The sequence below is a fragment of the Mesoplodon mirus genome (genome assembly GCF_964341445.2).
Source record: "Mesoplodon mirus genome assembly, chromosome: 8".
In the NCBI taxonomy this organism is placed as follows: Eukaryota; Metazoa; Chordata; class Mammalia; order Artiodactyla; family Ziphiidae; genus Mesoplodon; species Mesoplodon mirus.
Window position 1 is genome coordinate 12,122,084 of NC_138984.1, and position 15,766 is coordinate 12,137,849.

At 40.2% G+C, this 15,766-nt stretch overlaps 1 protein-coding gene across 1 annotated transcript in view; it reads left to right on the forward strand.

Annotated features, from left to right (window-relative positions):
- IRS1 (insulin receptor substrate 1) overlaps positions 1–10,439 on the forward strand; it is a 61,761-nt gene extending 51,322 nt beyond the window's left edge. Inside the window, exon 2 of the mRNA XM_082630679.1 lies at positions 9,410–10,439. The gene's annotated coding sequence lies outside the window, so the exon portion shown is untranslated. The remainder of the gene's footprint in view (positions 1–9,409) is intronic.
- The last annotated feature ends 5,327 nt before the right edge of the window (positions 10,440–15,766 follow it).

Here is a 15,766-nt window from a genome sequence, read left to right on the forward strand (position 1 = left end):
TCCTTCAGATGAAAGATTGGGGAAAAGAATTTGGAAACAAAAGCCGCCCAATTCTTTCCCCGACAATTAGAAACATGCTTTGGCACCTGGCAATTGTGCATAAGAACCGCATTGAGCATCCATTTAAGCCTATTCGTGAGAATTCTTTGTAAATTCTTTCCTGTAGCATTATAAGTCTTTCATTAGCCGACTTTAGAAAGGGTGGGGGTACTTCAAGCTTCTAATTTCTTCTGGGAAAGCAACAGAAGAAGTGGCCTTTCCGTGATATTTCTGAGGATGGCATTCACTGAAGAACTGCTCAAAGATCTGCTAACGCTCTCCGTCCTGATACTTAACTGGAGCTGTGCCCTTTGTAAGTAAGCAGGTGTTTGTCTAAAATCGTGTCACGGGGTCCTTTTTAGCTTTACTACTACTACTTTTACTACTTTTACGTTTTGTTCTGGCCTTGCCCCCGTACCCACCTCCTTTCTGAAATAACTTTGTCTCTCTTCCCAAGATACATCCTAACCTTGGCTCTACCCTCGGTCCTTGGCTGCCCTCTGGTCTGTGGATTCACTGTTGCTTGCTCTTCCCACGAGGACGTTTTGGGCTGGTGTGTATTCAGGTATCCGGAGAGGATATGAGATCCGAGGATTTCTAGTTCTTCATGACAGTGGTTCCAGTAAGGTTTAATGATGGAGGGCTTGTTATGTGTGAAACACAATGATGAGAACTTTTCACATATTATCTCATTGAACTGCAGTGATAACCCTGTGGAATGGGCACCGTTAGCCCCATGTTACGGGTGAAAATATTGTGATTTAGGAGGATTGGTAACTTTCCCACAATTACAGAGAGAAGGGTAACGAGAGTAGGGATAATGTACATTGTCAGTCTTTTTTAAAATCTTAACTTGGAAATAAGCCCTGAGTTAAAATTGATCAGTCTTTAAAAAGCATTAACAGCCATGTAATGGCTCTGTCTTCATTCTCAAAATAACCTGCCTGGACGGGGTTTCCTAAATTACATTTTAGAATTCAAAATTGCTTACAGGTTACTCACGTATCACTCAGGTAGTGGCAACCCAAGGGAAACGCATTTATTCTGTTACTTTATTGTAAGCAACATGATGCTCATCTTTAAAGTAACCCAATTATTTTAGAACCTCTGGCCTTCGGTAGTCTAAGGTGGATGGTACAGTTTTCCATCTTCCCTCACATTGACTTTTGTTTAATTATTGCTCTCATAGCCCAGAGATCTTTATGCCTTGCATGTCTTTAACAAGAATTCTTAAGGTAAAATGAATGAGAATTGTGGGTTGAATACATTTGAAATACGCTGCCATATACTTACATAATATATTTATGATCTGTTTCAATGGGTTTCAGAGAGCTTTCTTTCATGATTTAGACTGCTTCAGAAAAAAGAAAAAAAAGGTGGGGGGACAGCTCACTTAACTTCAAAGACTCCCAGATGAAATTCTTCCCAACATTCCCCCTTGGTATACTCAAAGCAAGAAGGAAGACAAAGACTAAAACCTTGTTGTTTGTGATTTATGCTGATGCGTTTAAGGAGATGTTAATTAGAGGTGTGTAGTAGGGAAAGTTTCCTTCTGAGCTTGACCTTCTTACAAACAGCTGGGAATGGCCCTGTCCTGTGTTAGGCCAGTTTAATGACCAAAACACTTACAGGAAGGAGAGATCAGGGCCACATGGCTGAGGTACCTCGTGGTTCCTTTGAAAGATGCTTGTTCAGTTCAGTACACTTTTCTTGCATTACCAGGTGCTTCCATAAAGTCAACCACAACCTGTATTATCGGGGACTCCGACTAAAACTTGCAGTAAGTAGGAAATAAATTAAACACGGGTTTTCCCTTTTCTCCGGCTGCCAAAAGTGATGTCAGTGGTGTTAATGATCCTTGCCTCTGCTCTCTGCAGATGGTAGGGCTGTCTGTGAGAACACTTGTTCTGTGCTCTGTTTCCTGGGCTGTTACAGAAAAGCTGATGATGGTAGATGAGAAACAATTGAGCAGCCGGACAATTACTCAAAGGTAAAGTCAGGCACTTGCTTCCTTCAATTTATGAGATGACTCCGGGGAGTGAGCAAAGAATGCGACCTCTATGAAGTATTTAACAGAAAAAGTAAGGGCAAGGGGACTAGGTCTGCTTGCTTTTCCTTTTGCCTAATTACGGAAACAGTATTGCAAACACCATGTTGTAAACGAAGCCGTGATTTTCATTTAAGTCTACTAGTTATCAGAGCCAGACAAACAAAACCTATGTCCTGTATTTCTGAACATCACCAAAAAAAAAAAAAAAGCCAATGTGAAATTACAATATAAACCTCAGAGCTGGGATGGTACTTCCTGGAAGGCAGGAATAAACTGCAGAATTAGCTCCCACAAAGGCAGGAGAAAGAGCGACTTTTATGACTTGTCTCCTCAGGTAGGGAAGATGATGTCCTGTTATTTTCATGTCTTCAAGCAACAGGTTTATTTTGGTTGAGCTCTGTTAAAATGAAAGCTTCCTGTCTCCCAGCACATGTGGTCTGACGTGAAATGTTAGAGGGATTGTTTTTCCGAGTTCCTCTACCTTGACGATCATGTATGTGGGGACTTGTTAGAATTTTGGCAGAAGAGAGATCTGAGACATTTGGATTTACATTTTGGGGGGAGACCGTTATGGTATTGACCCCCACTTGCTTTACCTTTTAATTACCTTTTGCTTTATCAGCATGCTCTGTCTTTACTAAAAAGAATGGGCAATAACTGAAGTGTATATTCTTTGGCTTAAAAGATTTCTGAATGTTTATTCAGATTTCCTTAATAGATCGTTGACAGAATACTTTTCATTGTTGAGAACGATATGTTGTTGTTGTTTAAATCTATCTTCTCCGTAAATCCCTAACTCTCTGCAAAAGTTTCGAGACCCTCCTTCCTCTGCCCTTTGGCGCTGACAGCCTTCCCCGTGCTGGACCACATCGGGAGCCCACAGACGTGACGGTCGGCTCCTTGGGCCCTCCCTCTCCTTTCCTTTGCGTAATATGTGTGCCTGTCTTCATTGGTGGTCTCCTGAAGTCACCAGCCCTGCCAGAAGGTCTTTCCCTGGGACAAAAGGAGAACTGGAGCGAGATGGCCTCTCACATGTTGGCAACTCTCCCCGAATATCCGTCCTTGGCAACTCTGCGCTCTGGAAGGGCTGGCCAGCAACCTTGTTATTTTCACCAACCCTCCCCCATGTGACTCGCACCAGGCAAAACTGCTATTTAAGCAGCTCCATTAAAAAGCTCTGGCTTGGCCGGTTGGTTACCCTTTGCCATTTAATACCATGAAACCAAGTCTTTTCCAGCTCAGTTCTGACCTAAGATGTTGGTTTCCTTCCTTTAGCTAAAACGGCTTTCTCCTTTCAACATAAAGAAGCAAACATCTTGGGTCTTACCTCTAACTTGACTTCTTTAGTTCAATCCTAACTTGATTTTTTTTTCTTTTTTCTTTTTGGTGATTATGGTCTGAAGGCTTTAAAACAGAAGCCTTTTTCACTACTTAGAGCTCTCCTTTCCCAGAGTCTCAGCTTGCCCCCATACCTCCCAGCCATACGTTGTGAAGAGCAGAGAAATGTTCCCCTTGGCCCAAACTTCAAGCTCTCTGGATTTAACTTTCTTTTCTTTGGGTGATTACCGTAGCTAACAGAGCTGGGCTGGTAATGCTGCTTCCTCCCTAGATGCTACCATCAAACCCACATGGTAGAACCCAAGCTCTAAGTCAGGAAATTCCTTTCATAAGGGGTTTCACATTCCGTCAGATGGATCCATGCTTTCGTTTATCTGTCGGTGATTGCATCGTGAATGGTAAAATAAGGAACACCTACACACTACCAGGACTATAAATGTATTTGATACTGATGATTGAAAAAAAAATTACTGGGCCTGTTTTTCAGGTTTCAGGTATGCTTAAAAACAGAGTACTTTTGCAGTGTGTTATACGGTGTTATAGGTAAGCATTCTGGAAGACTTGATCAGCTCTAAATTAGCAGTACCATGAATTAACTACATTAGCGTCAGTGCGGTAGCTGAGGAGATGAACGGTGCTCATGGTTAGTGGTACGCAGTTGAATATAATTGTGCGAAATAAGAAATCAACAGACCTGGGAAGACAGGGTATAGGAAGATGTCACAGGTGCTGTGTTCAGCATCCTGCAAGGTGCAGAGTTCCCTACCGACCTCTCTGCGCTCACATCCCTTCCACCTTTTTTCTCCCTCTGATCCCAGCCAAAGGTAACCTTTTTCTCCTCTGAGAGTAGTCTCCCCCCTACCCTCCTGGCTCTTCTGAATACTTTGCCTGTGCCGTTCCCTTAAGGACTTAGGCTTTTGGAAACTAAACCCAGGAAGCCAGAGGGGTTTTTTTTCTGCTTTCAAATTGTCATACTTCCCCCCCATGCACAATGAATTGGGAGCATGGGAAAGAGTAGAATACCAAGAAGGTTTAAGATGTTGGTTAACATTTTATCTTCTCATCACAGATTTCTCATCACAGATTTTTCAGAATGGGAAAGATCTAAATGTGATTAAAACATTAGGGCCTCCCTGGTGGCGCAGTGGTTGAGAGTCCGCCTGCCGATGCAGGGGATACGGGTTCGTGCCCCGGTCTGGGAGGATCCCATATGCCGCGGAGCGGCTGGGCCCGTGAGCCATGGCCGCTGGGCCTGCGCATCCGGAGCCTGTGCTCCGCAACGGGAGAGGCCACAACAGTGAGAGGCCCGCATACCGCAAAAAAAAAAAAAAAAAAAAAAAACATTATTTCCTCGCTACTTAAAATATTTTTGACATTAAATATGGAATATTAAAAGTTCAAATCCTTTAAGTAAATAATGAAATCAGAACCATAGCTGAATAGCGGTTTCCCTTGGGTGACAGGAATTATAATGTTCATAATGAATTATATGTTTATTCCTTCTTTACATTTACTGTCTCATAAATTTTCTATATTACGCTCAAGATTTTTTTTTTAAGTCACAGCTGTTTATGTTAAGGGAAAGAGAAATGTGCAGTTTTGACACATTTCTTCAAGTGGAGGAATTTATTTATATGAATTTTTCTAGTTGAATCTACAATATAAGATCTCAAACAATGATCTCCATTGAAGAAAAGTCATTACTATAGTTACTTTTTTTTTTCAAGCATAATTGGATAAGGAAGAGTTTCTTTCTGGCTACCTTTTTATACATTACAACAGCCAAGCAACTTACAATATTATACTCCCATCTCCTTAGTAAAAGCAGAAACCGCCAGTAACGTTCTAACCAGGTATTTTAACTATGTTGTGCTTAACTCAACAAAAGTTAAATACAAGATAAAAACTTTTAGCCAATGGGTTTGACTAAAAATGCATTGCTGAAAGGGTGTGGATCCTTCTCTTGTACTTATATCATAACCTTATGCTGTTTTCAGCTGCTTACTCAGTGGAGACTAATCAGTAGGCTGAGATAGTGTGAAAGGAAGCGGAAGCTTTATTTGTTTTTCAGCTCTAGCCGGCATAGTTTAAGTGGGTCGAGTCCAGAAGATGTAAATTCCTACTGGATACAATAATGCAATAATCCATAGGTCTCAAGCAGCATTGCCCAAGTGTTGACTTATTTGATAATGCTTTAAAAATTACATTTTTCATTACTGGCAACAGGATTAGGTGGGTTTTATCCTGTGAGAAGACACATGCAGACCGTAGATGCTGATGTGGTGATGAAATTTTGTCAAAATGTAATTTCCTGCTACTAAATCTTGTGACAGGTGCATCGTATTTCTGGGTTCAGAAGTTATTCCCCAGTGATGTAACTAGAGAGAATGTATAACAGGAACATCACCATTTGATATTTGCACAGCTCTTCTCCAAGGATATGTTTTGCTTTTTCCGTTTCCAGTTTATGAGCGCTACAAATGAGTTTTTGTAAAACATCATAGCAATATTTGCCTCATATGGTTGGTTGTGAGTCGATTGGAGTTGTATATATAAAGTGCATTAAACACACATTGCCCATGTCTTCTTTTCCAGCACGTGCGTTACAGCCTTTATCATTGTATTTTTTTTTAATTTGTCACTCAACAGATGTTTATTGCATTTAATGACTGTGGGAGGCTAGTATTGCTTTTTTTTTTTTTTTACATATTCCCAAGTTACAAAGATGTATCAATATAGATTATACTGCATGCAAACAAATATACACGGTTGCCCTTCGTCAAGTAAGCTGCTTTATTCAAGCACAGCCCTTCTTGATTGCAAGTGTGTAGAGGCAGGCATATAGACAGATGAACTGAAGTCCCATGAGGCGTCTGCTAAGGTCTGTGTGTAATGTTAGGAGAGTTCCTTTCCGACAAAACTCATTACAACAATGGTAAACAGCTATGGTTTTGGAACTTTAGTTTTTGGAGTTCTTTGGCTTTCGATAATACCTCGCTGGGAACCATTATCCAGCTTAATCGCTCTTTTACTCACCATATTTGGCTCTCAAAGCTTTTTGGCTGTCTCCAAAGATCAAATGTGCCCTCAGACGGCCAAACTGGCTGCTATAGAGACCATTCAAAAGAATATGCCCAAGGCTGAGAAGGCAGTTGCAAGAAAGAAATGGGACTTGAAGAAGGCATTCCAAAAATGCTTCGAACAATGGCTGCATGATTGGAATAAGTATGCAGACCCCAGGGTGGCTGCAGGAAGGAAGAGTCCTCACTGAGGATGTCTGTTAAAAATCTTTGTCGTTTACTCAGTAGCTAAACTTTATGTACAGACACAGACAGACACACACACACCCTTGCACAAAGATAAACAGTTGTGAACTTCATACTCTCTCTTTAAATTTTTCCAGGCCTCTATCGTCTGTTTATAGCTTCTGTTCCCATTTCCTCTATGTCAGCCTTGCCTACCACTTTCCCACTTTAACTTTTTTCTAGACTCCTAAGTTGATGGTGCTGGTAGGTAGCATTAGTGGCTGAGACATATGTTGATCAGGATTTACGATAAAGACTTTGAAAAGTAGTATGCCGAGATTTTGGAGTGGAAGGTATATGAAGGAATTGTTATATCCTTTTATTTCCTGCTCTTTGAACATACTACTTGTGGAAAATTACAAGGATGGTTTCCGAGTGGCCCAAAGCAATAGATTTCAGCATCTGGCGAAGCCATATTTTTTTTTCTCTCCTTGAAGGGCCCCCAATTTCTGCCCTTCTGCATCCATGCAGGTTGGCACATGTGATGACACAACTGGATATAGTTTGTTCCTGTGCTAAGCTGTTCATTCAGCTGTTCTGGATGAGAGCCAGACGTAAAATGAAAAGCACGTTGTGCATCCTTAACTTTTCCCCCATTTTACATAAATTGGCAGTTTGTTTGTTTGTCTCAAGCCTTTGTAATAAAGTATGGCCTTCCTACTTAATTTTAGGCCCAGATGTATGAAGCTGTGTTAAGCTGTATGTAGATATCCTGGTAGGAACATTTTGGTAGATTGCAGTATGAATTCAGGAGAAACTTGAAAGTAAGTAAGATCTCTGGGGTTTTTGAAAGGCCAGGTTTTCTTTCACTTGTAGCTTTCACAGTAAATCCTGTTTCTCTGGCAATTAGAGAGATAAGCCTGGAGTGCTCTTTTTGTTTGTTTTTTTTTTACCTTGGTGTCTCTATGTCAAGGCTTTATTTGTAAGTAGAAAAATAGACTTTCTCTGTCATTTAGGGGCGGAGTTAAGACTGTGAAATGAACAGAAATCTCCTGGTAAAACTGAGTCCTTATCTGGTAAATTTCAACTTCCCTGAAAGCCATTCTGTAGGTGATGAATGCTGGCTGGTCCCAGCCATACTCTCCTTCAAAGAGGAGAGGCAGAGAAAAGAAAGAAAAAATTACGTTGGTCAACATTTACCTCGTGTGGATTTTCTAGTCTATCGCTGTTCTTGTGGCTGACCTGGATCATTACTGCTTGCGTGTGGATCATATCACAAAGCATGTCCTTGTGGTCCCTTCACTTATTTAAAGACATCTTGGCCTGTCCTTCAAGGTTCCTCACCACCCACCCCAACCTGCGTTTGTAGACGTCACTCCTCCTACCCCTTTGCTGATATCTTGTGCTCCGACAAAACCACATTCCTCACTTGGCCTGTCCAGGGCTGGGCTCTCATCCCACTGGGCCTCGTTTTGTCCTGTGCCCCCAGTGGGAAGTGTGCCTTGTCCCTTTCATTCGTTCTGTTCATATTTAGTGAGTTCCTGCTAGGTACCAGCCCTTGTGCTGGGCTCTGGAGATGCAACACTGAAACCCCATCCCTGTTTCCACATCCCCAAACTATTCCATTTCTGCCAAACCAAGCCAAGTGTGTCAACGAGGAGCTTCCTTTACTCTCCTAGCTAGAAGTGTTCTTCCCACCTCCATACCTCCAGAGCTTTTTGCTTATGTGCATCTATCATGGTATTCACCCCGTTTCTGCTTTGCATTCCATCTATCTGTGAATGAAGCTTACCTTCCTTGCTAGAATTTCTAGAAAGCAGAGCCTATAGCAGAATTCACCTTTGTATCCTCCATAGTACTTAATGTAACCATTTACTCATTCAACAGGTATATTGATTAGCTACTCTGTGCCATCTACTGCTCAGGACATTCTATAAATATTGATGTTTATAGATACCTTTTGGATGCATGAAAAATAGGGACCTCAGAAGGATTTTCTAATGTTAAGACTTGAGAGCAAAAGAGGCTTTATGAGGTTGAAAAGGTGTCTCCTCTCTGGAGGGGAATGGGTAACACCCCTTGAGGTTTGACTTTTTAAATTGCATAGAAGAAATGTTGTATTTCTGCCAGAATAACTTATATCTGTTAGACCTAAATCGGAACCCCTTTCTTTAGTTAATGATTAACTAGGTCTCTTTTGCTTGGATCTCCTTTTGCATCTAAAATTCTCCTGTCAACCAATGTCAGGTTAAAAACCGATTTCAGATTTTGTAATGTTAAGCCCTGCAACTTCAAATTCTAAAGTCTGTAGTTGACTTTTAACCAAAAGAAGATTAAGCCTAGCCTGACTGTAACCTGCTTACCATATTTTGTAGTTGTTTTACACAAAAGCTTCAGTGGACATTTTTGTTTTGATCATAAGAACATCAAAGTGTTTCGTATTTTTGTATTGCTAAACTTCTGAAACCTCCCAATCACATCGATTGGTTTACTGACTTAATATTGACTATTTTGAGTTTGTGATTGCTGTAGACTCTTGCATTTTGAAAGAAAGAAGTTAAGTACAGTTTGTTGATTGTACTGAAGTACTCAGTACTGCTTGTGCCTGTAGCTTCAGTTTACCTGAAGCTGCCCCTTTTAAAAGGTGCTGCCCCTTTTAAAAGAAGAACCCTAAAAAGCTGTCAAACGTGCGTTTTGAGATGCCCGTGGTGACGAATTCTTTTGTTTTCCTTTTCAGAATGAAGACCTAAATGACCTCAGCAAATCCTCCTTTAACTCATGGGTACCCAGACTCTAAATATTTCATGATTCACAACCAGGACCTCACATCTTCCTCCTCAGTAGATGGTACGATGCACCCATTTCAGTTTGTTTACTTTACACAATCCTCAGGAGTTTGTTGACTGAACTGCACGTTCTATATCGTGCCAAGAAAAAAGCACTGTGACACCAGAACAATGAGTCTGCATAAACTTCATCTTCAACCTTAAGGACTTAGCTGGCCACATGAGCTGATGTGCCCCCCACCGTGCCACAGAGAATGGGTTTACGCTCATTGCATTTACAAGACACATTTCATCTGCTGCTGAAACCGTGTGCGACAGAGCATCATTGTAAATTATTTCATACAGAACTGTTTGCTTTGGGTGGAGAGAGTATTAAATATTTAACATAGGTTTTTGATTTATAAGTGTAATTTTTTAATTAAAATGTAACTTTTCTTACAGCACATCTTTTTTTGGGATGTGGAACTGAGGTATACAATGTTCTGTTGTAAAGAGTGGAGCAAATGCTTAAAACAAGGCTAACAAGAGTAGAATAGGGTACGATCCTTGTTTTAAGATTGTAATTCAGAAAAGTAATATAATAAGAATCATAGTGCCATAGATGGTTCTCAATTGTATAGTTCTATTTGCTGATACTATCTCTTGTAATATAGCCCTGATGCTGAGCTGAGATCCTTACAAGAATTGATCTTAATTTCGTTCTTTTTTTTTTTTTCTGTAAGGCAATAGGCCATGTTAATTAAACTGAAGAAGGATATATTCTACTGGGTATTTTCAAGTGTCAGCTTAAAATTGGCAATTGAATGGAAACAAAATTACAAGAAAAGGCAATCAGTGTCTTCCATTGTATATACTGTAAAGAGGAGGCGACATGGGTGATCCCTTGGAATCAAAAGCTCTCTTTGGAATGAACAATGTGGGTGTTTGTAAATTCTGGAAATTTCTTTCTATTCATAATAAACTAGAGACTGTTGATCTTTTCTTCTCCCCTCCCCCACTTCTGTAAGCTTCCTGTTCCATTGCCACCATTTTTTTTTTCTGTTGCACACATTAGGATCTTTCATTTCCTGCACTGTCTCTAGAAAGATGTAAGACAAGTGAATACTTTTCTTTCATTTCTAACCAGAAATTAAAATTCCAGAACGTGTTTTTTTATCATGACCAGGGCTACATGTCACTTTCCTTAAGACTCTTATCTCATGTTTTCTGAGAATGTCCAGTGTTACATTATTTAACTGAATGTAATTTGGTCCATTTGCCCTGGTGGCTACTGGCCTATGCGTGATTAGTTAATAAAACCCAGGGCACAGAGAGCACATCAAAGCATAATGACCTGCTATGTAAACATCTAGCCAGCAGTGAAAATGTTAATCCTTTTCTTGTTTGGAAAGTACACACATCTTGGAATTTTTCCTTGTGAAAAAGAAATGGCAATGGACGTACTTCAAGAAATTGCCTACAGAGTTTTGAATCTTTGACCAGAAAGCTTCCTAAAGGTTCAGTGAATTAAGGCTAGTATCAGACTCCCCCGGAGTCCATGTAAACTCTCCATCAGGAAGTCCCAGCCCTGCTATTGAGAGGAGCAACATTTTCTTTCACTGAAGGGTTGATCTCCCTGGGTGGGAGAGGGGCTGCCAGGAAGGGGCCAGGGTTGGGGGCCATTGCAGTGGCTGCTCATCAATGGGTCAGGTACCCCCTGCTCTACTCAAAAGGGAGTGGAGATCAATGGAACCCCTCACCCTGCTGAGGCCTGTGTTACTGTTAACTCAGCCGGATGGCATGTACCTCACAGACTCTTGTACAATGTTCATTGTTGCAGATTCTAATCATTTGCATGCTCATCAGTTTCTAAGATAAATAGGTCTGTAGTCATAAGAATCCATTGTTTTCAAGGAACTTACTGAATGACATCATTTCCTATTAGGAGAGAACACTACCGATTTTAAAAAATTGATATGAAAGTTTTTTGTTGTTTTTTTTACTCTTTATAAAAAAGACTTTCTTAGTCAAACTTTCATTTTTCAAGTATTTTGACTCATACTCTTGCTTGTGTAGGAAGGAGACAAGCTGTCCACTCTCTTCCGTTGAAGACATAAATAATTAAAGAGAAATCAATGAACAAAGTCAGCCCCACCCATTTTCCTGTAAAGGTAGTTATTATTTCTCAAGGAACATAAACTTTGAATATGTATTACCAAGATACCTCTGTATGTGGGGTTATCAACATATTCTGGGTGAGAACAAGAAATGAATCAGACTGGAAAAAGCCATCTCTTGGTTTCTGTTTCACTGATGTTTTCTTGAGTCAAACAGTATCAAGGTAGGCATTCTTATTTAAGCTGCTTCTAGTGGTCCCCGAGCTGGGTTTTCTGATGGTATCAAACTTCACCCATTTAAAACTGGAAGTTGCTGGTATTTAAGGCAAAAACTCTTGCTCTGTCTACATGAGGGGTTGATCTTTAGCTGCTAAGTCCTTGTGTTCAGTTCCTATTCAGGAGACTTGGCTTTTATCCATTTCAAAGTATTTGTAGGCCAGCCAAAGGCTTACCTTAATGGGACTTCTAGTGGCCTCTGGTTAACCTGTAAGTTAGTGGCTTTTCTTCATGAGACCAACCTTTTACAGTGTTCTTTCTTAGAGACTTAGGCAGAGTTTTAAAATTCTCCTTTGTGGAAAGAACAAATATGTTCCATGACTTTGACGATATCTTTATTCTGAGCAAAAGAAAATAAAAGTCCTAGAACCAGCTAAAAGTGAAGAGAATCCATTAATGATCAACCACCTGAGTCAATAATGACAATTCAGTACTGATGTTACATTTGTGGCTGTTTCTTGCTAACTTTCAAAGGTCAGGGACTCTCCTGACTAATCAACATTGACTGCAAAAATGGATTTTCTAAAAATCATCTAGCCAGAAGTAGAGATTTTTAACTTTTCTTTCACCGACGCTTGCCTCCTAGCAGTCTTTTAAATCTGAGACATTTAAAGTATTAAACAGCTTTACTAAACTATAAGAAACAGTATTTGACAATAATGAGGCCCTGTTTTGTTCAATCTTGCATCCTGAATGCAATACGCCGTGTAGTTGAAAACTTTCATTCTTACTCACTGCAGATGGTTTCAAAATGGGGGAGGGGAGCTCATCATCCACTGATAACAGAGCCACGAAAAATGAGATTAATGTGCAATGTTCCAACTGCTTTGTCAGGGCTCTGTAGGTCAGTCTGTCACACAAGGAGGCATGGAAACCAGAAACACTGCAGGAATTAAGACCTTGACTGGGGAGAGACAGGACCCTCTGGAAGGCATGGGAAGGAGAATGGATAGAGACCAGATAGAAACTTGCTCCTTTGCAAGGACTTGACAGGGGAGTAAGTGTTCCTAGGACCTCATGTATGTTAGTTGCAGTATGAATGCTGCATTTATATAGGCTGCTGAGAAATTCGAAAGGAAGAAGCATACATTGTAGGGATGTGAGGAAATATGACCTTGCCAGATGTAAGAGAACGACCTCCACTCTGTGAGCTTAGTCATGGAGGGCAAATAGAGCCCTGTGGTCAGTAGACCATCAAGGGGTTAAACACTTGGTGCCATTGGTCATTTCCAAATCCAAGTCAGAGAAGATCATGAGGGTCCTTCTATAACTCTGTAAATCAGTCTCCTAAGGATGGATAGAGAAGGTGTGGGTCAGCTGGCATACAGGATTCCTTCCCTACTTGTAACCAGAGCATCAAATTAGGTGCTGGGAAGTGGTGGAATGATGTTGGAGGTGTTTGACCCTATTCTTAATGAAATTTATCAGTAATCAAGAGCTTAGAATTAGCTAATACAATTAGGAAAGCATAGGGCATAGCTGGAGAGTTGTCTTCCTTTCCTAGTTCATTGATGATGGCATCTGTGATGTATACACCAAGAGATCTGGTATTAAAGACTTTGGCTATTCACCTGGCACTTAAATCTCTCCCTTTGTTTTTGTTGTTAATTTCCCCAGTGTTAAACAATATGCCACATGATAGGACAAATTCAGTGAACAGGAAAACTTGTCTGTATTTGTATAGACATCTTTAGTGCTTTTTTTTTTTTCTTTTTAGAACTTTGTTATTGGCTTAGGATTGTAGTTCCCGGAACCATTTTTCTTACAAAGTTCTTTCCTTACACGTCTTGGCTACAGAGTGGGCCAAATTAAATACATACATATTTTTCCATTTAATGTATGTGCAGTTTGGTTTATCATCTTAAGATGGTGGTGCTGCTTATGGTGCTACTTCATCTGTGTTCAAAAGGACCAGTGCATGGTCTGTATTGCTACCAAAACATTTATTGTATATATGTGTATAACATGTATTATGTATATATGTAATGGATACCAGGCCAGGTATATATTTTTTATTTAGATTCACTTTTTCCAAGTTTTCTTTATAGTGTTATGCTTATTTTCAGGTTTTTTTGCCCCCTGATTCTGTCTGGTACTTAGAACTGTAGTGTCTTCATCGTTAATTAAAGAAAACTGTCTAAATGAATTCACGGATGTGAATGCTAGTGGTCCTTCATGTTTTTGATTATGGGACATGAAACAGAAACTGCCAATTAAAGTTTTCCGGGGCATTTGATTGGGTAAGAGCAGTGTGACACTATTTAACATACTTTAATAAATGATTTTGGAATGGATAGGTTTACCTCACCCTGTCCCTCTTCACTTGGCTTCCAATGGCCAAGAATATAAAGAAAAAGACCTCTGAAAAGATTGTGAGTTGCTTTTGTTGGTGGTGGTGTGATGGGAAGAGAGGGGGGGAGCAAAAACCTATCCTCCCTGGGGTGGAAAGGTATGTGTTCTGTTGAGAGGCACTAGAAGAGCCTTGTCAACCTTCAACGAAGCTCTTGTTCTGATGCAGGTTGCCTTGGAGGGGACCTCTGGACGGGATCTGAGATGGTTAGCATCATCTGGGTAGCATTTGAAAAATTGTCATCAGTGGCCAGGCCAACTCCAGAGATGCTGATTTACTTTGTCTGGGAAGGGGGCTAGGCATCAGTTGCTGCTGCGGCTGCTTTTTATCTTCTCCAGGAGACTCCAGTACAGGTCAGGGCTGAGAACCACTGCAGGGAAGTGTTGCCCAAACTTGTCTGATGACTAGGGCCACTTACTTAACATGCTGATTTCCTGGAGCTGTCTGGGAAAGTATGTCTAAACAGGTGATTCTTGTGGTTGGCACGTTTGGAAAATCCTGATTTCTGTACAAGGGGAGCCTTTTGGATCATTTCACCCCTGGAATGGATAGAACACCAATGATTTTTGAAAATAATAAACCATGTTGCCAATATACAAACAGCGAACCCCCACCCCCCGTCCCTCCCAAGCTGAGCTTTCTTGCTTAAACAATTTAAATAGATGATTGATGTGTCCTATGTTGTTAGGGTAGACTCAAATTATTGAACATTTTGGAAACAAATTCGAGATTAATCTTTTTAATTTATTTACTTTTAACGAGCATGGTGCTGCACAAGAGTGACAAGACTGAGTTTTCTGTCTTTTCTATCCTTATTTGGTGCACCAGGCCAGAGGAGTCTTCCTTCTGCCTGGCACGCATAGTAAATGAAATTTTTATTGTTAAGAAGTAACATGCAACATGATCAAATAAATGCTTGAAGTCATTATTTCATCTTCACTTTATATTAGCTTTCTCCATTTATTTTTTTAAAAAACAAAAACAAAAAACTGATTTTTTCCCTGCCAGTGGTATTGCAAAGCAAACATCACTCTAACTTCTATTAAAATTACAAGTAAACATCACTCATTAGTATTAATTTGAGGGAAGTCTAGTTGGAGTGAATTAATGGTGCAATTTATAGCATAATTGTCTTATTATCTTTACACATATACAGAAACAAACTATGGCAAGTAAAATGTCAATAATAAAATGCCTGCAAGAGTGAACAGGCAAGGAGAATTTGTAATTACCTCACTGATTCTATTATAAACAATAGCAGCAGTTATTCTGCGTTTATTCTAGATTAGCCACCAGGATGTACAGCGGTTATCTCATTTTATCCTTTCAGCAACCCAGAGGTAGATACTATCATGTATCATTTCTATATTCCCTAGACAGGCAAGCAGAAGAGAGAAGGGGCATGACTATGGTCAAGGGATACTATGGGATGGAGCAGCCTCTCAAGCGTGGACTGCTTGATGGCAAAGCTTGTATTCTCATCAATGCCACTGCAAGTCTCTGGTTTCCAAATTCTTTAAAAAATGAAATTCTCTACATTAAAAACACTATCACTACAGCTTCTTTTTATTACTAACTTACTGAGC